At 42.8% G+C, this 25,236-nt stretch overlaps 1 long non-coding RNA gene across 30 annotated transcripts in view; it reads right to left on the bottom strand.

Annotated features, from left to right (window-relative positions):
- Positions 1-1,921: 1,921 nt before the first annotated feature.
- LOC125688811 (uncharacterized) overlaps positions 1,922-25,236 on the bottom strand; it is a 457,848-nt gene continuing 434,533 nt past the window's right edge. For 12 of the 30 annotated variants that reach the window (XR_007374887.1, XR_007374890.1, XR_007374889.1 and 9 more), the window contains 4 exons: positions 21,684-21,780; positions 8,181-17,055; positions 6,850-6,942; positions 1,922-2,261 (listed from right to left, as the gene is read on the bottom strand). This is a non-coding gene — a long non-coding RNA (uncharacterized LOC125688811). The remainder of the gene's footprint in view (positions 2,262-6,849; positions 6,943-8,180; positions 17,056-21,683; positions 21,781-25,236) is intronic. The other 18 variants (XR_007374891.1, XR_007374882.1, XR_007374905.1 and 15 more) reach the window with 14 other exon arrangements.

Genomic DNA, 25,236 nt, shown 5'->3' with positions numbered 1-25,236 from the left:
GGCGACAAACTTTCATCTGCTAAGTTACAATTATGTTGTAGGAAATGCTACCCCAGACTGCAACTAATTTGTGAATCCCAGAAAGGCAGATCGCTGATTCCTCATCAGGGCTGCAGAACCTGATCTATAAAAATTTGGGCCTCAGCAGGAGGTGGTGTGTGAGTGTGATTTGCATTTCAATTCTTAGTCCACCACAACCTTTAAATCTTCCCGCAGCACTATCACAATGGAAATTTTTGTTCACAGTGTGCTCAAAATACATATTAAAAAAAAAAAAAAAGAACAAAAATCCTAGCACAATGGAAGTCAGTTGTTAATGGGAAAGAATGCTCAAATTGTTTCACAAAACACCATTACATCAGAGTCTTTCATCATTTTATGGGGGATCAAATTCCCTGACACCATCTTCAGGGACTCCATGTGGCGCTCATCACTATCATTCCACTGCCACAAACACCACAGCCCTTTCAATTTTTATCTGCCCAGAACCCAGAATATGTTACATCATTTAGTTTTTGTAAGAAGCTTTTCCCTGTGAAGAGTTCACAACAAATAAAAAGGCATTTCCCTGAGAAAACAAGCTTGTGAATGTTGGGTAGGGGGGATTTGGGGCAAGCCCCATGGCAGGAGGTGAGAGCAGCTTCACATCCTTCCTGCTGACTGATGGCACGGTTCCACCAGGGCTGGCAACGGCGGCATGGCGCTCACACAGTTCCCCAAAACCTTGATGGGTCAGACCAGGAAACCTGTATTCACACTGAAAATTAGTTATTTGTAATAATAGGGAGGCTTCCCAGTGCTGCCACAGAACCAGCAATCAAGTGTGCAGAGAGAGGTAAAAAAAAAATCTACTCCTGGCTCCATCTGCCAAGGAAATATTCCACATCAGACGCTCTCAGCCTTGGAACCCAGTGCCAACAAAGCCAAGACTCGATGCCTTTCCTGTGTGTTTGTGAAGCCAATGGAGACAGGCACTTTGAGAGGAAGCCAGGACGCAGAGCTGTCCGTGGGCCACAGGCAATGAGTATTCACATTCTGGCAGAGCTCCGACACCTCTCCTTGCTGGACGTGGAGCCATCTTTGGGCCTAAAAAGGCACACATGACCGTGAACTCAAATTTACATTTATTTTGGCAATTTGATATCTGTTTTCCTATGTGTGGAGTTTTATTGCCACTTACTCAGATATGGCTGATCTCAGCAGGCTGTTCTCAGGACATGCTCTCCAGCTGATTGAATTTCCAGGCTCCAAACCTTACAGCCCAAGTAAAGGGTGTAGGATTTTGTCTATTGGCAAAAGGAGAACATCAAATAATAGACCCCAATACACTTCCATGTTCTTTCTGCTTTTCCTACTCATGGAGTTGGTAGGAGTTCAGCAGCTACATACCTTTATGAAAGGCATTTTATCTACCCATCTAATAGAGGCATTTTCATTCCCTTGCTGTGATTTGCCGTGTTGGGACCTGGCAATTTGCTTTACTGCATATCAATTCATGCTGGCATTTGTAGGATCCCAGCATTTTCCCTGTGAACTCTCCTACAAGTTGCTCCCCTAAGAAAAGCAAATCTCTACCATGAAGGGTACAGCTCTTCTTGAAACGCTCTTGGTGCACAGTTACATAAGGAAGAGGCCAAAGTTTGGATAAGTCCCTCCCACTTCTCAGTCCCTGCAGTATTCAGAGCCATCTATGAGGGCAAATTCTGCACCCCAAGGTCTGACAAGTCCTTGATTCTCCCAGGGTTTTTGAGTCCAAATCCTTACTTACTATTAGAGATATTTGCTTGCACTCTACTGAGTGTCAGAGCCCAGTCAGAGTATTTGAAGCTGGAAAAAGAAGCCTGATCCTGAAGGTCCTGCTCAAAAACCAAACAAAACCAAACAAAACAAGACTCATAGAAAGCAAGGGAAGATTGTCCAATGCAGGAAGTACAATTTTATTTTCTTTAAGGACACAGCCTTGCTATCAGCACAGAAAACATTCAGCAGTATAGATCACACCAACTGCTCTTTGGTGTAACATCTCTGGCATTCAAAACATACAACTTCTGTGTTTGTACTACATTTCTCTCACAGCTTACATCGAGGCCAAACAGACAGCATTTTGCAAAGGTCTTCTAAAATAAGCTTATTTGAAAGAGCAAGGTCAATGCCCAACATATGTCAGATTCTGTGAGTAGAAATCAAAGAGTTAGGAGCAAATGGAATGTGTCAGAACTCAGTGGTTTTCCACGCCAGGCTCTTCTTCCATGTTCACGTTCCTGCAGCAAAAAAAATAACGAAACAACAAAACACAACAAAACAGTATCAATCCCATCATATGGACTTCAGCTTTGGAAAAGTGCCTAAAAACATCCTCCCGGTGCCCATGCATAAGCTGGTTAGCTCAATAAATAAAACTAACGCATAGATCAGTGTTTGGTTGGACACGCTATTTATTGTCTATACAATAAATAAATAAATCTGTCCCCTTTCAATGGGACAGATGCAGATTCCATGCGTCGGCCCTAGGCTCTATTAAAAACAGTTTAAAAACATCAGTAATGTATTAAATTCCGCTTATAATATGTCCAATTAAAGGAAAAAGAACATTAAAATAGGGGAAAAAAAAGTATTAATGGGATTTCAGAATTATTTAAAAAACATTCTGCTCCATTTTTATCTTTGCAAAAAAGGGCAATTTTTTACATAAAAGAGGAAAACTTTTTCTCTGTTCAGATAATGTAATTTGGCCTGGTCTCTTTAACCATGCCTTGCAGAACAAAATCTGTGATTTCAGTTAAAATACATTATTGTCACTTCAGCCTCCTATTTTTGTACTTTAAATTGATTGTAATGGCTGTGCCTTTGGTGGCTTGTGTCTCACCATGCATCTCTGTCACTTACAGCACCTCTCACTATTGCTTTTCCAAATAACCACCACTGGATAATCACCTCTTCTCCTTTCTCCCAACTTTACTGCTCATTTCCCTCTGTATTTGCAAGCTGGTGCAGCCTGCAGACTGTTTGCTCTGTAATGTCTTTAACATTTGGCTGTTGCACTGGCACACCACAGTCAGGAATTTAAAGGAAGGATAAAAGCTGCCTGAAAAATGCCAAGCCAAGAGCTCTACAGGTAGGATTGTTTCTACCCCTGGCCCGTTTTCCTTGCTGCAACCTGACTGAGGAAAGAACAGGTGAGAAAGGAGGAGTGGGGTGTGACTGGAATTCCTCCAGCTGCACGCTGATGGCTCAGAATCTGTCAGTGCTGTGCAGCACAGGGCTGCATTCAACTGGGCACTGGTGCTTGATAGAATCATAGAATGGCTTGGATTGGAAGAGACCAAAAAGTTTAATTGTAACCCCCTACCTTGGGCAGTGTTGCCAACCACTAAATAAGGCAGTGGATCAGGTTCCTAAGGGCCCCATAAAACCTGTCCTTGGACACCTCCAGAGATGGGGCATATACAACCTCTCTGGGCAGCCTGTGTCAGCACCTCATCACCCTCAGTCAAAAATTTCCCCAACATCTAATCTAAATCTCCCTCTTTTTAGTTTAAAACCATTCCCCTTTGTACTATCAGTATCTACCCAAGTAAAAGCTGATCTTCCTTTCTTCTTATAAACTCCCTTTAAGTACTGAAACTGGACTACCAGATCTTTCCTGAACCTTCTCTTCTCCAGGTTGAATGAGCTCATAATGTCTTCATGAGAGAGAGGCTGCAGCTCTCTTCTGCATGCAGTACTCCAGATGAGACCTCACGCAGGCAGAGTAGAGGGGGACAATCCTCTCTCTCTCCTGGCTGTCCATCCCTCCTGTGATGCAGCCCAGGACACTGTTGACTTCCAGCTGCAAGCACACACTGCTGGCTCATGTCTCTCAGTCTGTACACTTATCTGAGATTGCCCTGACCCAAGTGCAATAGCATGCACTTAATTCTGTTGAACCTCATTAGGTTCTCATAGGCCCACTTCTCAAACTTGTCCAGTTCCTTTGGATGGCATTCACTCCTTCTACTGTATCAACTGCAACACTCAGCTTGGTGTCATCTGTAAACTTGCTGAGGGTGCACTCAATCCCTTCATCTATTTCACTGATAAAGATGTTCAAGAATAGCAGTCCCAAGATGGACCCCTTGAGGGACACCACTTGTTCCTGGCCTCCACCTGGACAGAAAGCCATTGACCACAACCCTCTGCTTGCGACCTACCAGGCAGTTCCTTATCTACTGAATAATCTACCCATTTTTCTTCAGTTTAAAGATAAAGAAGTGGTGGGGGATCATGTCAAAGACCTTGCAGAAGTCTATGCAAATGACATAAGTTGCCCTTCCCTTCCACTGATGCCATCATTCCATCATAGAAGTTCACCAGATTGGTCAGGCAAGATCTGCCCTTGATGAAACAATGCTGACCATCTCAGATCACCTGCTCATCTCTCATGTGCCTTAACATATCTTCTAGGAGAATCCACTCACTGATCTTCTCAGGTAGAGAGGCAAAGCTCACCGGCCTGTAGTTCCCCAGGTCTTTCTTTCTTATGAATGGGCATGATGTTTCCCTTTTTCCAGTCATGACTTTTCAAATATAACAGAGAGTGGCTTAACAAGCACGTCAGTCAGTTCCTTCAAGATTCTGGGATGCAGGTCATTGGGCCCCACGGACTTACACACATTTAATCTCATAAGGCAGTCTCAGACTTGATTTTCTCTTACAATAGAGGGATTTTGCTCCCCCGACCCCCATCTAAGTGTTTGGGGATGCAGGGTTCAAGCTTGTGAGAGACAGAAGAAACCTCACTGCCAGAGAAGACTGAAGCAAATAACTTTTTTAGTACTTCAGCCTTCTCCATGTTGTAGCCAGTTTCCCCTTCTCATTTATCAGGGGGTACCTGTAAAATCTCTTCCTGTTAATTTTCATGTCCCTCACCAAGCACAGTTCCATCCGGGCCTTTGCTTTCCTGATCCCACCTGTGCACATCCAGACAGCATCCCTGTATTCCTACCAGGTGATGCATCATTGTTTCCTTTGCCTGCACATGCCCTTCTTCTTCAGTTTGACTGGCAGGTCCTTGCTGAGTCCTGCCAGTTTCCTGCCTCCTTTGCTTCCTGACAGCACTTTGCAGGATGGAGGCTGCCCCAGACAAACCTGTTCAGGAAGGCAATGTTTCCATGGAAGACTTTGCACCAAAAAGGAGCCATCAGCAGAATATTCAATGGCTCTGGCTGAAAATTAAAACTGGATTTGTCAATGGCATCACAATCCTCTCAAATCCCAGAATGCACATGGTGACATGTAGACACCATAAAGCTTTTTCCTTCTGATGGGGTGATCCTTTCTCCTTTGCTTTGCATAGATCTGGTTATTAACTGAAGAATTATTTACCTGGCATAACCATTCTATGCCATACATAGATGTGTTAAACTAAATACACTGTTGTGACTCCATCTATCCAAGCATCCACACTGACTGTGTTGTGAGAAAAAAAAACCAACACCCTAAGCAGTGATATTAGGAAGGATCTCTTTATGTACATTTATGAGATCTGCCACCAGGTGACTCCATTCTAAAATATCCATATTTTTGTAAAACAAAATGCTATTTCTTTCATGCAAGATGAGCATCATAATAATGTCTCCCTCCTGCCCCCTCCACCCCACCCCCCAATTCCAGTAAGATTTATCACTCTGAAAAAATGTTATTAAATAGATAGGACTCTAACTTAAGACATGAAGATTCTTTTTTGTTTGTTTTTTGTTGGTTTTTTTTTTTTTTTTTTTGACTAGCACATGAAAATGTATTAGAGTGAGGGATTTCCAGAACAGCCTGATCTGTTCCTGTCTAATCAGACCTGATTAATTCAAATCAAGCTGCAATGCCCCGTTTTATTTTGCTTTACAAACTCAAGATCAACAACAAATCAGCAGTATGGAGCTATCACAGGCAGTTAACACGAGAAGCCTACAGATGCTGAGTCTCATGGAGTCAAATGGATATGATTAAACATTTGGAATCATTTATTAATATTTTATATATTCAAATATATACAGAGCAGATAGGACCTATTAGAGGGCTGCTCTTCATAGGGGACTCTATTATTTTTATGCCTTAGAACAGGGGATCCATCTCAGGTGTCATAGGATTTTTCTTCAAAATAGAAAAATTATTAACAAATAACAGGGTTATGTGGGAGGATTTGTAAGTAACACCAAGCTGCACCAAACCACGCAATGATCTCCACTGATAATCAAAGCATTGGTGAGATAGAAAAAATAAGATGAGACAAAATACAACAATCTCACAAATCCAAGATTGCAAATGCAAAATAGATTGCCCATTCAAGAAGTATTTCAGAGATTTACCGAGCCATTATTTCCGTGGAACACAGATGTAGAGAGGCTCTCAGCCTGACCAATTTAATCCACATCAGACAAGGGAGACATAGGGTCAGGAGGCTGAACATGGATTTGGGCGCTTGGCACAGCTGTTTTCCTTAGGTGCAATACACTTGTCACTAGTGGTGGCACTTTGCATTTGCTGTATGGCAGCATATGCGCTTGCCACATTTGGGACCCATTATATCTCTTTACCCTCCAGCCACTTCCCTTCCCTTCTTGTTAGCTGCATGTCCATATATTCTTCCATACTCTTTCACTACATTGCAGTGCCAGCTCTTTGCCCCCTGCTTGCTCCACTGACTGCACACACCGCCAGCATGCATTACAAGCTTCCCATATTACACCCAGCTGCAGGCAGGGGTTCCATTTTTATATAAATTGCAGAATGTATACATTCATATATGCACGTGTACCCACACAAACACAGTCATTCTGTAAGGCAACACATTTATTCCATCACTGAAATACTTACCTACTGAGAAACATTTTTGCTATCAGAAAGACTGCATATAGAAAAGTTGAGGAATAACCAAGGAAATCTTTCAAAGCATAGCATAAATCCAATCTAGAAGCAAAGGTGAAAAAAAAGGGAGGGGACAGAATATATGTTCACATTTCAGCCTCTGCAATTACAACCATAGTTACTGCAACAGCACAGACCAATTAGTGCATGTTGATATACCAGCTTTCAGATAAGGCATGTACAAAAAAGGCAGTTAAATGTTTCTGCTTGCTTTGTACACAGTGACACAGACAGGACTGACTGCAGGACTCAATTTTGTTCTCTGCTGGGTCATTGCATATGACAACAACAGTTAAAAGAAATTTGGCTGATGTCTTATTTGGAGGGGCTGAGCTGCCACCTTCTCCATTTTCCCACTCCAGATTTATAGAGTTTCCTGCCATGGCACTGGGACTCTGCTTCAAAGGAAGAAGGCTCTGGTCTGAACAGATGAGCTCACCTGGGCAAGATCCTGTGCAAGGAGTGCATGAGCCTAGCAGGGTGGAACCCCTGGTGGTGTGGGTGTGCAGCCAGAAAGATCACGAGCATCACATAAAAACCCTTGCACTCTTTTAGAATCATAGAATCACAGAATAGTTTGACTTGGATGGGACCCTTAAAGGTCATTTAGTCCAACTCCCCTGCAATGAACAGAGACACCTACAGCCAGATCAGAGTGCTCAGAGCTTCATCCAGCCTGTCTCCGAATAGAGTTAAAGACTAGAATAGAATCACCGAGGTTGGAAAAAGCCTCAAAGATCATCTAGTCCATTCACTCACCTATCACCAATATCTCCTACTAAACTACGTCCCCAAGTACAACATATGAACATTTCTAGAACACCAGGAACAGTGACTCAATCACCTCCCTGAGCAGCCTATTCCAGTGTCTGACTCCTCCTTCTAAGAAGAAATTATTCCTAATATCCAAACTGAGCCTCCCCTGGTGCAACTTGAGGCCATTTCCTCTCGTCCTGTCTCTAGTTACGCAGGAGAAGAGGTTGACTACTACTTCACGACAATCTCCTTTCAGGTTGTTATAGTGATAAGGTCTCCCCAGATCCAACGTCTCCAGAGATGGATCATCCACCACTTCTCTGTGCCAGTGCCTCACCACCCTTACTGTAAAAAATGTCTCCCTTATATCCAGTCTAAACCTCCCGTTCCAGTTTGAACCCATTTCCCCTTGTCCTATCACAACATACCCTTCTACAGAGTCTGTCTTCTTTCTTACAAAACATCTTACAGAACATTATAAAGAACATTAAAAATGCAGCAGGCTCTGATTCCAATCCTCATACCTGAAACTATGTCCTTGATGACCAGTGTTCAGCTCAGGCCAGATCTGCCCCTTGTCCCACTGCAAACCAGAACACTCCAGGGTTTGAGGACTTCACACACAGTTGCACAGATGGGAGTTGTTGTGGTGGAGGCACCTCTCAGAAAAACAATCCATATTCAGCTTTTCTCTCCGCAAAAACAAGCAAGTGTAAATCAAAGTTTTCAGTTCATAATATAGACGCAAACTCTATTTGAAAGAGAAAAAAATACAGATTGCTCAGATTTGGTCTGTTTGTGTTTTCATTAAAGCTATCCTCAAGTGTTTTCTAAAATCTCACCCTAAGGAAGAAATCACAACAAGCCATTAGTGACCAAGTTATTTTTGTATGGGGGGGAGGACACGGGTGAGTGACTGAGCCCAGTGTTACACAAAAAGTAGCTGCTGGCAACTCTGTCCTTCCGTGCATTGCGATGTTTCCAGACCTTACATCCCTTCTCCCATATATTAGCACACGGAAGGAGAAGGCTTAGGAAGGATCAAAACATCAGGGAGTACCTGGTCTCCTCTTTGAGGTGTGACAATTTGTAAATCACCATGGGGAGGCAGCTTGCTCACTTTTTTCTGTGCAGTTTTGAGGGATTTCATTGGAGAGACAGAGACCAGCTGCAGAGCAATGGGATGTGGGTTTCCATCAGTGCCTGTTGCTGTAGATGAGGAGGTTGTTTCACCTTCCAGTGCAAGTGATGCAAATGAAAATCCAGAGCTGGGGCTGGACAGATGAGAGACTGGAAAATGCCTGTCTGTTTTAATGTAAATAGTTCCAATATGCACATACATTTCATGCCATCTCACCGCTCTTACAAATGCCAGGAATGTTAAGTAGGTGGAGGCCCCTCTCAGCACTGACGTGCTTGTGGCTTACAGCAGCATTCCCCAGGCACAGCTCTTGGGCTGGACAACCAGCACAGTGGCAAAACTTTCCTGGTTGAGGCCATCTTGGCAGAGCTAGAGGGCTGGCAGCATTTGCCACAGGCACTGTACAGGTCCCAACCGCATGGGAGTTGAGCAAGGAGACTGAGCTCTCCTCTCTGGACTTTGCATGCAAGCCATGTCGTCTTCTATCTCCTAAGCACACATTTTAGGTTAATTTTAATCAGCAGTGCCCAGCCGTGTGACAAAGTAGCCCTTCAGGAACAAAACTTGAAAACTCCTTGCTGAGGAGTCTGGTGGTAAAGCCACCACCTGTCATCTGGGTCAGAGTTTTATCAGACATCAGGATCAGGAGGGAACAAGCACTTGTACTTTTTGATGGCCAGCTGCACTGCTTGGAGAGAGGAGCCGATTCAGGCTGCCAGTATTGGCTCTCACGCAGATAATAAACTAGACTGCCCTTTCTCCTGACATCACACTTCAGTCAAAAACTTTCCCGCAAAATGTCACTTTCAAAGTTGCAGCTTTAAAAAAAAAAAAAAAAAAAGTCTTTATAAAAAATTCATGGCCACAATGATCTGATAATGCAGCTTTCTGATACCAGCAGATGTTTTGTCTAACATGTTCCCTGAAGCTGTACTCTGTGCCTTCATATCTTTCATTTCCAGTTGCTATCTGCTGACTGTGGGATGTCATGTACGTACCCTATAGCGATGCGCAGCAATTCGCATCTAACACCGCCGTGCGTAATGAGCTTCACAAGATGCTTGTCGCAATAACTCCGCACTTCCCCAACCATATGGAACACAACACTCCAAAGCCCACAGACACTTTTTTTTATTACAGTTCAGATCCTTAAAACATAATCTGTGTGATGTCTAGTGAATGTACGTGAAGAGCTGCTGAAAACAAAGTTAACACTTGTTCACATCATCTGTTACAAATGTCCAATTTGGGACAATAAATTTCCTCGGAACCTGTTCTTTTGCTGACTCGTTGCTTTATCTTTTTTCTCTTTCTCTCATGTCGTTTTTTTTTATGAACTATGCATATGTATTAAATGGGATTTGTTATCCCTAGATACCAATTTGCATAAAGTGCAAGCCATCATTGGTTGGAGAGAAGCAAATTACTTCTCCAGCAAGATCACACTTCTTTTTTTTCTTTTTTTCCTTTTTTTTTTAATTTTAACAAACCGCAGGCAGAGACTGTTAACAGCATTTAGCCAGATATGCAAAGTATCACTTTTCTCAAAAGCAGCTTGATCAATGAGAAAAAAAAAAAAAAAAAAGAAGAAGAAGGAAGGGAGGGTATTATTCAGTTAAGTACAATGCAGGAATGACCCAAGACCAAGGCAGCTAACCCAGCCATCACCTGTAACTTGATCTGCTAGAATCCAAATGCAATACAATTCAAGTGCGGCTTGGCAGCCAGGACACAGAGCTAAATGCGATGCCTGAGCAGAGCCTCCCAGAACGACCATTGCCTTTTCCAAGTGTGCATAGTGCATTTCCAGAAGTCTCAAGCTTGCTCGGCAATATTACACATCGCTCAGTTCCCTGGCATAAGCCTTCCTTTCTCACTCACATCCCTACCCATTTATTCACACTGGGGATCTGGAGAACTGTGCAAACACTGGCCTGAAATACCTTTAACAGTGCAGGGAGGCTCTCCTCTGCCCTTCCCAATTTGACTGGCTCCTCGTGCCAGTGGTCCTCTGCAGGATGGCAGCTGCCATCCTGGCTGGCTTTGGGCAATCATTGTCTCCCTTTTTTCCTAATTCTCTTCATCATACACACCTGTGTTGGCAAGAGCCTGAACGTTAACAATGGGACAGATCCCCAGTTCTGAGCTAGCTCCCTATAATATCTGCACTTTCAGGGAGAAAGATAAAGAAAAGGGCAAAATGACAGTGACAGGATGTTACCAACACTTCAGGAACCAAATTACCTGAGCAAATCTGTGACACTCATATGATGTAAAATCTCACCAGCCTGCTGTTAAAAGACCATGTACCATGAGACACACAGTTGAAACATGTAGGATATTACATTCAAAGGAAGAGAATAAAATCAGCATGGACATCGAGCTGCAAAGTTTCAAACTTGAGTCAGGTCTTCTCAAGGATTCAGCCCTGGGACATTGAGGTGCTGCAGAGGAGTCCTCTCAAAACATCAGCTTTGATTCTGCTGAGATCTTTAAATATGACTGTAGGACCTGTTTCAATAAACAAGCACTCACAATTCCATCCCAAATCCATCAGTATCATGTGCTTGGATTATTTTACCTCCGAATTTTATGGACAGATGATAGTCTTTTTTAAGAATGGTTCCTGAGATCACAGAGGGCATTAGTAATTCCCTGTAGAAAGAGGACAATTAATGAGGACAGTGGTGCTGCCTAGGTGCTGAGGTGCCTTTCAGGGAACTGTGGTAGCCAAAAGAACAAGTTAGAAGCCAGGGTGCCCTAATTCTCAAGAGGGAACCTGTATTTCCTTGCTACCTTTATCCAACTACACACAAACAGCCACAGATTTTATGCTGTGTGACAATTTGGAGGTGGAAAAAATAGTTTCCGTCTGCAGAAATATTGGCATCTTCTTGCGGCTTTTGCAAAAAGGCAAAAATCTCACAATTTCACACATCTCTACTATTAAAGTATGCTGCTTTGTTTCCATATTTATCTTTGTCACATTTAAAAGGAATGAAATAGAATTTCAGAGAAGACCCTCACTTGCAAATGATCACAAAAGAACAAAAAAGTCACACAGAGATTACGAGAACTCACAAGAGGGAATGAAGTGACAGTTTTGGAAGTGGGGCTTTATTGTAACCAAGGGCCCTTCAGGTTTTAACCACAAAAAATCACCATGGGGTCAGATGGAATCACGTTTGGCACACTTACCCTTGGATGGAGAGGAAAACGTAGATCTAGTCTCTCTGAGTCTGCTGGCTTAACAGGCAGGAAGGATCTACAGCTTCATCTTACGGGCTTCTCCCACTGGAAAACCCTGGCACGATTACCTGGCAGCTCACAGAGGCTGCTTTAAGGTGCTCCTGTACAAGTACAGCTGTAGCCTGATTGCGCTGGAGACAGATGCAGCCAAAGAAATATACTGCTAAATCTTAGCAGAACATAGCGCATGATACCCAACCGTAGCGTAGGCACTAGATAACATGCAATCATGGTCTCCTACTGCAGCAAATTCTACATAAACCCAGGCCTTTGAAAGAAAAGTAGTAAAAAAAAATGTGTTTTTCTCATTCCTTATCTGTACCTACTCCATTTTACCTAAGGCTGGCTATTAGCTCAGCTGGTGATGTCACTTACTTCACTGGAACCTGTTATCAAGAAAGATTTCTCACAGGATTTTCCATTTTGTGAGCTTTGTGCTTTGTGCAATGTTGTATTTCATTCCATTAGATAAAGGGTTAAGTAATTCACATTTTACCCATATAGACTAAGTTATACTCCCTGTGGGTTGTTGGCTTTCCATTGGCTAGAATGATGACCTTGGAAACAGACAAAAATGATGCATTGTTGCAATAAATATTATAGCTTGCACCTGTTTCTAATTAAGTCTGCCAAACAATTTCAGAGATACTGAAAAGAGAAATGCGTTGGCTTCTAATCGGGCGCTCTTTGCTGTTTGATCTGGATTATTCAGTGCCCCACATGACCCCACCTTCCTGCTTCTCATTTTTCTTTTTCTTATTGGACTTACAGGAAGAACTAGATGAAGTAAGTCATCTCAAAGAGGAACATCTCTGCCTAAAATCAGTTGTTTCTAAAAACCTGAGAATTGGTTGATCAATACCAGCAAGGCCAGGAATACTTTATGGCAGGATACTTCCAAATTTTCCACTATGGCTCTCGGATTTCATAGGTCTGTTGTATCAAAAAGTGAATTTCACTTTTGTTCACCTTTCTCCAATATCAGTGATCAGGATCAGGCACTGACTGGGATACTGGAGGTTTCTGAAGGATTTAGACATGCTGGGAAAATAGTGCAGTAATTCTTTTTCCACTAACATTCATCAGATGTAACTGAGCAGCAGTCACCTTTGTATTTCAGAGATAAGGGTACCCTGGGATGACCGGATGACTCTGGCAACTGTTGCCATCAGAGCAGTTGTTTTAGGGTATGGACCCAGCAAAACACACACAGGTTGTGGTTTGAAGTCTGGCATCACACTTCTTACTTGCTGTGTTGATTCTCCCATCAAGTTGATCCCCCATCAAAGTGCTTTTTGTTAAAATCAAGGATTTATTTCTTGCCCATCTACCCAGCCAAGCTATTCACAGTTTATGCAAATGAAATGCCTCCTCTGTTGTTCTATGGACAAGTGCAAATACACGTGGAAAGGCCGACGACATCATCCTTAAAGATTCTAAGAAGAATTGGTAAGATCTCCATTTTCTGAATGGGGTGTGGAAGGCACAGCTCAGCCAATGTGTTTGGCCAATACAAGCTGATGCTGTCAATGACAGAAGCAGTTCAGTCCTTCTTTCACTACATGGTCCTTTTTCTCATGATGGAATAAGCATTTCTGTACCTGTATTTTGTAATAGGCTGAGGAACTTACACAGACGAAAACCAACCCTGGGAAAAAGAGAAGAGTTTTTATTTTGTCCACATCAGCTCCTTGATTTTGGTTAGTACGCAGCCTGGCAGGACAGGATGCAGCAGCAGAGGCAAGGATTACAAGGCAACATTTTTGCCTGGATGTGCATGAAATCACAGAGGGAATATGCAGTGACCTCAAGAAAGCAGTGTAGGTCTACAGGTCCTTTCTTTACCACCCGGCGAAGATGTTCTAGTTGCATGCTCATCCTCTGGGCTGCCCAAGGCTTCTCACCCAAAGAAAACATATCTCAAAAGTATCTCAACACTCTGCTCAGCCAACAGCTAATTTCTTGGGAGTGGAGGTTGCACAGGCAATATTTTAGCAGCTGTCCTAGTGAAGGTAGGCTCAGACAGGGCAAAAATAAGCCCAGATACAACAGCACAGAAAGGGAACAGCTTAGCCTGTGGTACCCTACCAAAGTACTATGACAAGAGATTTATTCAGGAGGAGGGACAGAACTACGGAGGTATTTTGCAGGGTTAGCACAGCTCCTCCAGCTGACACAGTCCCTCTTTCGCATTTCCTTCCATGGTTGGTAATGAGATGCTGCTGGTACCCCCATGGCTGGAGGTACCTGCAGTGGTTCAGCCCATCTCAGTGCTGTGCCAATCACTTAACAATTCCCACAGCTGCCTTTGTGCGAAGCCTCTCTCTTAAGCCTCTGGTTTAAGAATTTAGAGTAATCATGTAAAAATGATACCCCTGTGCTCTATGATCCGCTGAATCTCACTAATGCCGGATCCCAGAAGAGGGCTTATTAATGAAAAGATGCAATGCCTCACTCTCTACTCATGTTTCACACGAATATCTCTCATGGATTCGGCAGTAAACCTTACTGCTGATAAAGTAAGTATAATGAATCTCCGTGCTTTGCAAGAATGAAATCTTGGGCTGATGACATAGTTACCTGCTCTGCATCCAGCATAACAGCAGGCTGGAGTGGGGCGAGGAGAAGTACCTGGATGCTCTGGGGAGCAGCCAGGACAGATCACAGCCTCCTAAACCTCGCATCTGGCTTGTAGCAATGCCTTTGGTTGTGTGCAAAGATCAAGAGTGTGGAAGGGAGCAGTCTGCAATTAGCTGAGAGAAATAAAATTATGCTTTATTGCAAATCATGAAGTCAACACAAGAAAGCAGAGTTTTAAAGGGACAGCAATGCCTTAGGGATACTGTGAGTCCTTCCAGTAATACACAGCACCCAAAAGCCCAGGCAGTTCCTTCCAGGTGATGGCTCCTCTGAAGAGACTGGCACCTGGTGCTCTGCAGTCAGCAGGATCTGCTGCTCCCAGCCCTGATATCCAGCCACACCTTGAGAAAGCACAGAAAATAATGCCAAGTACTGCCTTCGTCCTGGAGCTCTTCTGCTAATGGATGCATGTTTTGCCATCAAGAGATTTACATCATCAGAAATGCTTTTGGAAGCATTTGTTAAAGAATCTCTTTCAGGTGTCATGTGGTACAGAGGTAAAACACTGTGGACAGCAGAGTAGTAGGTGTCTGTATTTGTCCAAGGCCGCCTGCAACATGAATGCCTTAGCATCAGTAGGATGGTGTAGGACAAGTCTCAGAGATGGCATCATGGAGAAGCCTGAGACAGTCACAGAGGTTGGCTTAATGTCCAGAAACCAGACTGTTCAGCGTACCTTTGCTGCCTGGACCATGGCTCATCCTTTCATACCCAGCCTCACCTTACCAATCCAAACATCTCAAACCTGGTGCAAATCTGAATACGGAAAATTAAGAGCTGGAGATTCAGTGTAATCCCACCTCAAGCACTGGTCTATTCAGCTACTTGAGCAAGCCATGAAAATGTTAGCAATGTCTCTTTGGGGGATGCTCAGGTCAGAGGGAACTCAAACACCCTGAAATTCTGTGGAGTCTGAAAGTAGGTGCTACATTTCATGTTAGCAGCTTGGGTATAACTCCTGGGATTATTCATATCTAAATGCCCCATATGTTGTCTTTAGAGAGGAAGGCGTTCACACCACCTTTATATGTGTGCTTTCTTCCCTTTGCTCTTACATTTCTTCAACATGCAAAATGTACTTAACTCGCTGCTTATTGAATGAAGGATTAGTATTATTTTCTTTCCTCCAGTGAACTTTGTTTCACTTCATCCTGCATATATTTTGCTAGTCTGTGTTTTCCTGCCAACACACTACTGTTCAGCAAACTACCGTACTTAAGGGCAGCCAGCTAGCACAGTGATACCTTTTCACTTGCAGGGAGTGTTTCTGTAGTCACGGTGGTGCTGGTGGCATGAGTGACAGCTTAAACCAACGTGCACAAAACACACTTCCAGAAGTTTCACTGAGCTGGGTTAGAACTGAAGCAGCTTCAGACTGCCAAAACACTGAAACACCAAGGGCAAGGCACATCTTGAAATGCAACCTGCAGCATAGCTCTTCTGCAAGCACACATGTTGATCAGGGACTGCGAAGGGAGTTATTGCCCCAACCTCCTGTCACTGTGCTGCTGTACCTCAAGTTCCACTAGGCTGGGAGCAGTTTGAAAACATCCTGCTTTGGGTCCTGCAGAAATTAGAATAAAACAAATTGGTAACAAATTTGCAATGGCTCTGTATGAGGTTCATGGTCTCCTTTCTTGTTGCTCAGATTAGTTATGTTGCCCAGTAGGAAAGCAAGTAGAAAAGTAGGGTGTCTTTACAACTCATTGTGCTCTTGGAAAACCAGATTGGGTACTCCCATTCACATCACTGTGGCAATGCAGATCTATCTGGTGGAAGCATTTTATTTTTCTTGTGGAATTACACCTCGGGTCCTGCTAGGTAGCTGTTCTCTTTGTTCCTGTAAGCCAAGCTAGTTGCAAGATCATGCTAAGCCATGCTTATAACCTCTCACTAAAAAGGAAGAGATTACAAAGGGGGCAAAATACCCCAGAGGGTTCCCCTTTATCAGAACCTCCCTGTCAGTTTGCCTTCTCATTTCCTGAGCTCTTGTCTGATTATTAGTGTACTGGCAGAATAAAAATAACCTCATATTCCTACATGAATCATAAATAAAACCCTTTTATTTCATCAAAGGGGTTGGCAGGTTTATAGTCCTTTGCAATGCATGCACGATGTGAATGACATACCTTTAATTTTGCTGACAAGCTTGTCGGGGTCCTAATGAAAAAGAGTGAAAAGTGGGTGACTTCTCTAAAGGTTTAGCCGTTGCTTTTTGGTGAGGATATATATTTCACCTTGCCACAGTAATCAAGGAGCCAACTGATCTTGGTAATGAACTCTTCAATTACAGTCCACTTCTGACTCTTCAGGAATGCCTAGGCAACAATACCACGGTGATTATTGCTGATATTACAGATTAAATTCACCTGGGGGGAAAAAAAAAAAGGAGGGGGGAAAGAAGAAAGAAAATCCAAGCAGTGTCCTTGCTAGAGTTTCTGGTGTCAGGATGCATCAGCAATGAACTGAAAAGAGAGATGACATTCCGGATTTTGAGAAGCTAGATTTTATGTCTCATTTGTACATACATTTGGACAATCATAAATTCGCTGCTCTCTTGCTTGTATTTTGACATTATGTGTTTCCACGTTTGTTCATCTAGCTGGTTTGTTTTTTAGAAGCCAATATAAAGCATTGTGCCACTTATCGTGGGAAAATCTCATGAAAAAGAAAAGGATAATACAAAGAATTTCTTTGGGTATCTGATAAGCAACTGTCCAGAAAAAGGCTGAACAGAGGAAAAAGTCCAGCAGTACAAAAAAACAGTGTAAACAAACTGGAAATGTCTCCTATTTCTGATCTTTTCTAGCGTGAAATGTTAACTTCTTCCAAAGAGGGAGGCAAGCAGTTAAAAAATACATTTTTAGCAGTGATGCAAATTCCTTCTCCTTCTTCAAAACATCTCTTATTTCTACTTTCCTTTTGTCGCCTCCTATTTTGCTCATGTAATAGTCATAAGAAACACTGGTCCCGAGGTTTGCTTTCTGACCACAGGTAATTGTCAAAGCCATAAGTCTATCCCCTCTAGGAAAGAAGACCTGCTTTTTTGGAAACGACCCAGGTCTTCATGTAGTAATTCAGAAACAGATAAAGGGAATAGGGAAGCTGGATGTGCTGACTTGGAGATTATCCTTTGTTTTGCTGGTGATTCCTGTCTTCAGCAGTAACTCATCAAGAGAAAGGTTCAGATTTGGCAAGTTTCCCTATGCAGATTTCTGTTCTCTTCAGTTACATTTTCTCTTTCTCTCCACTTTTTTTTTTTTTTTTTTTTTTAATTTGCTCTGGGGAATACAGAGGTGGGTGTGAAAAAAAATGAGAAAGAGACAAGCGAAGCCATGCCACTGGGGAAAGAAGCAGATCGGAGTGTGCAGGACTGTGTGTGCACAAGAGGCAGGGCAGAAAAGGGAAGAACCTGTGGGCAGTGAGTGTCGGATCACTATCATGTCAGGATTCTTCAAGATTCCTAAGCTGTGTTTTTAATTTTCATTACTTTCCATTTTCCTTTGATAAGTTCAAGAGCAGTATCTAATTTTAATAGGAACTTTTCATCAAACGTGGATATCTTCCTTCCTCAAGGGATGCCCTGGCCACAAAAACATCAGGCTCTGTGAAACATTAGCTAATCCCAGCTAGAGTTACATGACCCTATCAAGCAAAGAGATAAATTTTACTCTTCATGAGGGTCCTACTGTTTATACTCTAGACAAAATTCTTACATCTCAAAGTTTTAAGAGGAAAAGCATTTTTCATAATGCCAGGAAACTGGCCTTAAAGACTTGGGTCATACAAATCTGAAACTGTTCCTTGTTTCAAACTAAATACCCTGACAGACTTCCTCTTGGTCATGGCTGACAGCAGCACCTCATTTTCCCAGCATAATATCCAAACAGGTAAAGGTAGGAGCCGCCATACTTCCAAAGCTCTTTTGCTCCACTCTAACACATTTAACAGACCGAATCAAACCAGACATACTATCTTGATACATTTAACATGCATTGCATCGAACTGTATTTTAAAACATGTCACAGCTTATTTTAAATGGGAAATGGAGTGTGTTTTTGTACTTATTTAGTGCCTTGCTCCATCAACATGTCCCTAGTGCTTTGGTAAATACGAGCATGCTGTCTGTAGTGGTGTTGCCTCTTCAGCTGCTTGAAACGAAAGGTCGTGCTAGAAAAGGTTAAGAAGAGCCTTACATACTCCAAAATTATCAGTTTGTTATCACTATTAATAATACTTTATAGTACTTAACAAGCTACTTTTCATCTTCAAAGCACTTTGCAAATATTAATTAATCCTCCCAATCTGCCTGTGGGGTAAGCAAATGCTGTTGCTCACAGAAGTTGAGTCAAAGGATTAAGTGATGTGCCCGAGCCAAGAGCATCTGGAGCAGCCTCTGCATGTCCTGCTCTGCTGCTCAAAATACTCAAAATACAAAAAAGAAGTGTTTTGCCATGCTCAGATGGGATGGTGGACGTGTGCCACTTTTAAACAGTTGTTTTCTTAAAGCACTGGTTTGCAATGCTGACTGTCCCTTCAGCTGCTTGAACAAATTGATATGATCTGTGACAGCCAACAGCTGGCAGCAGCTCGCACACCCATGCTCAGCACACTTGGCAAGGACCTGAGCTTGTGTCCTCAGTACAGCCACAAAAATCTGTACATTGTGCTGTGTATACAAAGTGTATGCATGTAGACTGCCAGCATCGTTGTGTGTATGTATGTATATGCATGCACAGTTCTGGTGGCCTTCTACAATGAGGTGGCTGCACCAGTGGATCAAAGAAGGGCAACTGATGTCATCTACTTGGATTTCTGCAAGGTCTTTCACATGGTCCCCCACCACATCCTTATCTCTAAATTGGAGAAGTATTGGTTTGAAGGGTAGACTATCCAGTGGATAAGGAATTGCTTGGAAGGCCGCAGTCAGAGGGTTGTGGTCAATGGCTCTGTGTCAAGGCGGAGGTTGGTCTTCTGTGTTGTCCCCAAGAGGTCCATCTTGGGACTGCTATTCTTCAACATCTTTGTCAGTGACACACATGAAGGGATGAAGTGCATCCTCAGCAAGTTTGCGGATGACATCAAGCAGAGTGGTGCAGCTGATGCAGCAGAAGGAAGGGATGCCATCCAGAATGACTTGGACAGACGTGAGAGGTGAGCCTTACACTTGGATCAGGGCAACCCCAGATATGGGCACAGTCTGGGAGAAGAATTCATTAGGAACAGTCCTATGGAGAAGGACTTGGGGATCCTGTTGGACAAAAAAGCTGGACATGAGCCAGCAGTTTGTGCTTGCAGCCAAAGCCAACAGTACCCTGAGCTGCAACAAAAGAGGGGTGACTGCAGGGTGGTTGTTTCTCTGCTCTGCCATCTTGAAGCTCCATCCTCTTGAGGCAACCAACCCGTGGCTGAGGGGTTTGAAACTATATGATCTTTGAGGTCCCTTCTAACCTACGCCATTCTATGATTGTGTGATTCTATGCTCATATACTTTCTGCCTTTTTCTGCTCAGCTCTTTTAGCTGGAAGTTCAATACTTTGCTCTTTTAAAGAGTGTATTAATGTGATGCCAATATGTCCAGGCTGCAAAAAGCTGTCTAGATATTTCCTGCAAAGACTATAGGTCTATATCCATGGAGGAGTTCTGAGTTGATTCCTAGAACTACTCCCCAAACTTCGCTTAAAGTGACCATGGAGTGATTGCTTGAAGCAGCAGGCTCCTTTAAAGACCTTGCAGGTCACAGTCACTCAAGACACAGCAATAATGAAATGTGTCATTGAAAGCAGCCTGTGTAGTGCTGTGGACTGATTAGAATCATGTTTGTTTTCTTCAAACAATTCCAAATAGTTTCAGTGCTAACAAACTATGAAAGGTTTAGGGGAAAGAGCAGTCCCATGATGATGTTTTATTAGTCCATGCTTCTTTGAGTTGGTAAATCACACTATTTTGCTTCATTGAGTGTTCCTTTAGGAGCATACTGGAATTTTTTTTTTTTATATCTGCAACAATTAATTGAGTGCCCAGTGCATCACAAGGCACAGCTTGAAATCGGAACTCTGCATTTTCTGGGAGTCCTTTGGTGCTACACAGGCTGCCAAAAAGGATAGTTGCTGTGACATGTGGTACACCTGCTGATAAATGGTGGTGAGAATGCAAAACTGAAGGGCTAAGGACTTCCTTTCAGGACCACACTGCATTCATGAAATGAATGTGATGATGACCTTACTTGTTAATCTTATTTATTTCTTTTTCTTTTGGCTAGTGAGTTACTTATCCCCTTGCCTGCATGTTAGTTTTATCTTCGCTGCAAAATGCTATGGCAAGACCAGCAAAATCAGCATCTTCTAATGTATAAAAGAGCCTTTTGAAGGTGGAATAAACCAAGGAGGCCAGTTACTAATTATAGTCCATTGTACCAGACGTTGAGAACAAATGAATAGAAGCCTTTCGCTTACCGGAGCACTGTGCAAAGACAGTGGTGCCTTTGTGGGAGAGGAAGATCCCTTCAGTGACCAGAGAGAGAAGAAATGGGATTGTTAATGTATGTAAGATGCAGGCAGATTTCCATTGGTACTATTTCATTGCAGAGGCAGAAGGTAGCAGAGCCAATCATGAAAAGCGTGAAGGTGTGAAGGCACAAAGATGGAGAGTTGATTAAAAGCACCACGGGGAGTGTGGGAACAAATCAATGGTAATGATGGAATTATGCCTGAAAGGAACCCAATAGTCTGCAGTGTCCTACTGGCTTGGCACTGGGGATTAAACACAGCAAAGAGCAGGGCTCAGCCCTTGTCTGGCCAATTGGCACCCAGAGACACGCTGATGTGCTGAGGTCCCTGAGGAAAGCATGAACTCAGTGTGAACATCTCTGTGCCCCCAGCAGCCAGAGGAGCACTCTGCGAGTGGTCTCACACAAACTAAGCGTCAGTGCCCTTCTCCTTCCCTATTTTAGGGACTGCTTTGCTGGTGTGAGGCATGAATCTCTATGTGTACATACCTAAGGTGCCTCTGTCACTGTGGCTCTAAGACAGCCAGCGATTGCTGTGGTGAAGGAATGTGGCACAAGGATGCTCCGTGTTCTGTGGAAGGGCATTCTGCAGAGGGAAACAACCAAACAGCTCATGAGGCTCATCAGTTTTCTCTGCTGGAAAGCAATTTGGAATCTCTCTTATCTGCTTTTGTGGTTGATGACATCAGGAAAAAGGACCCAGGGCTGTTTTGCCTGCCTGTTTGTCACTGGATGCAATGGGTGGGAAGATGAGCAGACAGTGCCTAGTAGAACAGATAGGGAGTGCTGGGACCTACCTCTAAGAGATAATTGCATTCTGAAATTGAACGTGCCATCATACTAAGCATCCTGGAGATTTCCTCTCCAAAGGCACATTTCCTGAGAGCAAACTGCAAGGACAACACTGTTCAAAGAAGGGACACAAGAGGACAGTTTGACCTCAGCCTGGCCTTGCCTGCAAGGAAATAAATCCCTCACACCATGGCACCAGAGCCAGACCTTGAGCAAATACAGTGAGGATATGCTGGCTTTTCTGGCACAAAATCATGGCTAAATAACTGAAAGCTAAACATTTTCCAAATAAAATATTTGCCAGTGGTGTGACAGGCAGCTGCAGACAGAGGGAGGTTGGCCCCAGACAACCTGCACTCCTGCTAAGAGACCTTCCCATTGGGGGGTCTACGCATGCCCCCACAGTCAGAACCCTGGGGCAGGAAGGGACATCCTGTGGTCTCTCCAGAGATAAAATTTTCCAAAAGGTAAAGAGTCACAATTAGAAAACGCACGGATTCTTTCCAAATGGTTTTAATGAAGATGATTTAGGAGTGGTCAGGTAAACAAGCGTCAGCAGGTGTAAAGCCAGCAAGGAAAGCACAGGGCCAAGTGTGTGACCCTGCATGGGCCCATTCCTCACACATCAATTTTTCTCTTGAAAGGCAGCAAACACCAGGAACTGGAGAGAGAGACCTGGACACATCACAAATATTGAATGCAAATACAACACATTCCAGTGCAGACCCTTCACTGAAACAAGCCCTAGAGCAGAGCTACCTCCTCCCGTTTGTGACAATGCAAAGGACTTCAGCATAATTGTATTTACTCAGTCAAATGAGAGCTGCTAATGCACTTCAGCCTTAGAAACAAAACTTGAACTATTTAAGTATAGCCTTTCCAAAGCAGAGGATTTATTTGCATGTGGCTGCTGACTTCAGAGGCAGTCTCTTCCCTGGCAGCCTCAACTGGTGAGAAGTCACCTGCCTTGAACAGGGATGTTGCCCTTTGGCTGTAAGCTCAAGTGGGAGTCAGAGCAAGGAAGTGCAGGTTTAGCTTAGATACAGTCAGAGGTAAAAATGCATTTGATCTTTGCAGTTTTCAACTTTCCAGAGCCAAACCAGGCCTAGAGAGGCAGCAGACTGGCTTTCTTGCCCAGACTGCTTTCTTGCACAAATTCTTAGCCAGGGCTCAGGATCAGGGCCATCTGGACATTGCTCAATTCATTTGCTTTATGCAACTCACTTCACCATCATTTATCTCATCTCCTTGTAGTCCATTGGGAGTAAATATATTTATTTTCGTGGAGACTACTGGATGGGAATTAAACATTGGTATTAGGCACACTCCTACTAAATAGGCACTGCTAACGTGGTATGCACCACATCTTGTCTGCTGTAGAACATTTCTTTTGCACATAGGGGTGCTGGGAACTTTTAATGAAGACCTTGACTTTTGCCTGAACACTGGTGAGAGGCACTTGCTTAGAGAGTATTTTGTTATTTCTTTTTAAAAATGTATCATTGAGCCTTTCAGCCTAATCTTCTTTAAGCTTTTCAACTCAGATGCTGAATCAGAATTTCAGTGAAACTCATACTGGTCATATTTGTTCCAACTTCAGCTCCCCCCAGTCAGAGGAATGAATCCTTCCTAGGATGAAGTTTTCTTCAAAAATACAATGTGGTAATTCCTCTTTCTAACAGAGACTATGCAGCTGTCTTAACCTTTGCCCACATATGGAAGGCACTTGGAAAAAACTGTTCTTCAGATACATCAACTTTAGGAGACCAAAGTCAGTAAAGAGAAACCTAACCATTCTGTCTCCACTGACAAGCAGTGAAGGAGTTAATTATCTGCTTATTTTCACTCATTCTGATGCAGAGCTTGGTTGTGCATATTAAATGTCCAAGTTACCAGATTCAAAGAAAAACTTGATCTCAATTTGACTACATATTAAAAGTGGCATTCCCTGTTGTCCTACCTAGCACTGTTAATTGCATACGTTTAGCCCTCTATTGGAGAATAATTTAGCTTCAGATTGAAAAGAAACAGCCCTGGCCTTGGCTATTTTGGCATGTAAGTCTCCAGTATGACTCTGTTTTCTAAGCAGACATTAATGATTCTAAAACTAATATTCATTGTTTGGAGAGGCATAGCGGCCTTGGCATTTACTTAACCTTTTGTCTCATGTATGAAACTGAGTCAGCCTAAATCCTTTTCTTAATTAATATCCCTTTTTTTCTCTCTCTTTTTTTTTTTTTTTTCCTTTTTCTGTCCAACGTTATTTATTAAACAATTTGTATGCAACAATTAGAGTTGAGAGATTAGGAAAAACAGCACTGTATGAGAAAGCTCACTTAGTACAACATCAACCAGCTCCTACAAAACTGAGCCCAAATGTGATGGGAATGCAGAATAAGTCAGGGAAAAACACCTGAAAAGCAAGTCCCACCATTTACCTTGTAGCTCTAGCAATAAACTATTTCTCCAGTATTATACAATTAAACGGAGAAAAGAGACAAACTGCAGCTTCAAAAGCATAAAAAAACCAGGGATTCAACACTTCTTGTGAATGCTGGTGATATCTATGATTGTTAATAAAGTACAATCACTGAATCTTTTCTCTTATCACTTCGGTAGGGATAAACTATCATTTGAAGCTCCAGTAAAGCTTCACAGGACAGTACTGTCTGTTCCACGTGCAGTGCCTCACCTGGAGCTCACCTACTTTTCCAGTGGGTTTGTATTTTGCACTTTTGTGATTGCAGTTACTTTGCATAAAATACTGCTAATGGGTGTTCAAATCAACAGGGAAAAAAAGAGAACATCTTCAACACTGAAATAAAAATCATTTTGGGGTTGCATTAGCAATTGTATGTCAATAACTGAAAATCAGAATTCACCAGGCTTGCGTATAAATGAACATGGAATGTGAAGACTTGAGCATCTTTCCTTATCTATTACCCTTTCAGACAGCAGTTCAGTGTAATCATGGGCCCTTTGCACAGTGACTGTTCTATCTTACAGGGGCTGGATGACAAACCAGATCTACATGGAGAGTTATAATATTCTCCAGACTTCAAAGTTATAAGCAACATGGACATGGTAACGTGAGCCATCTCGTGCATCCATTAGAATACTCACAGGAATAAGATTCATTCTAAGTGTTGGCAACAATGTCATACTAAATCTTACATTAGCCAATGATCCTCAGTCTCCAATGTTCTTAAGATCTCCTCCCTAAAAGTCTTTAGTAGATCTCTGGGTACCG

This window comes from Lagopus muta, chromosome 2 (assembly GCF_023343835.1).
Source record: "Lagopus muta isolate bLagMut1 chromosome 2, bLagMut1 primary, whole genome shotgun sequence".
Taxonomy (NCBI): Eukaryota; Metazoa; Chordata; class Aves; order Galliformes; family Phasianidae; genus Lagopus; species Lagopus muta.
This window is presented reverse-complemented; position numbering and strand designations above follow the sequence as displayed.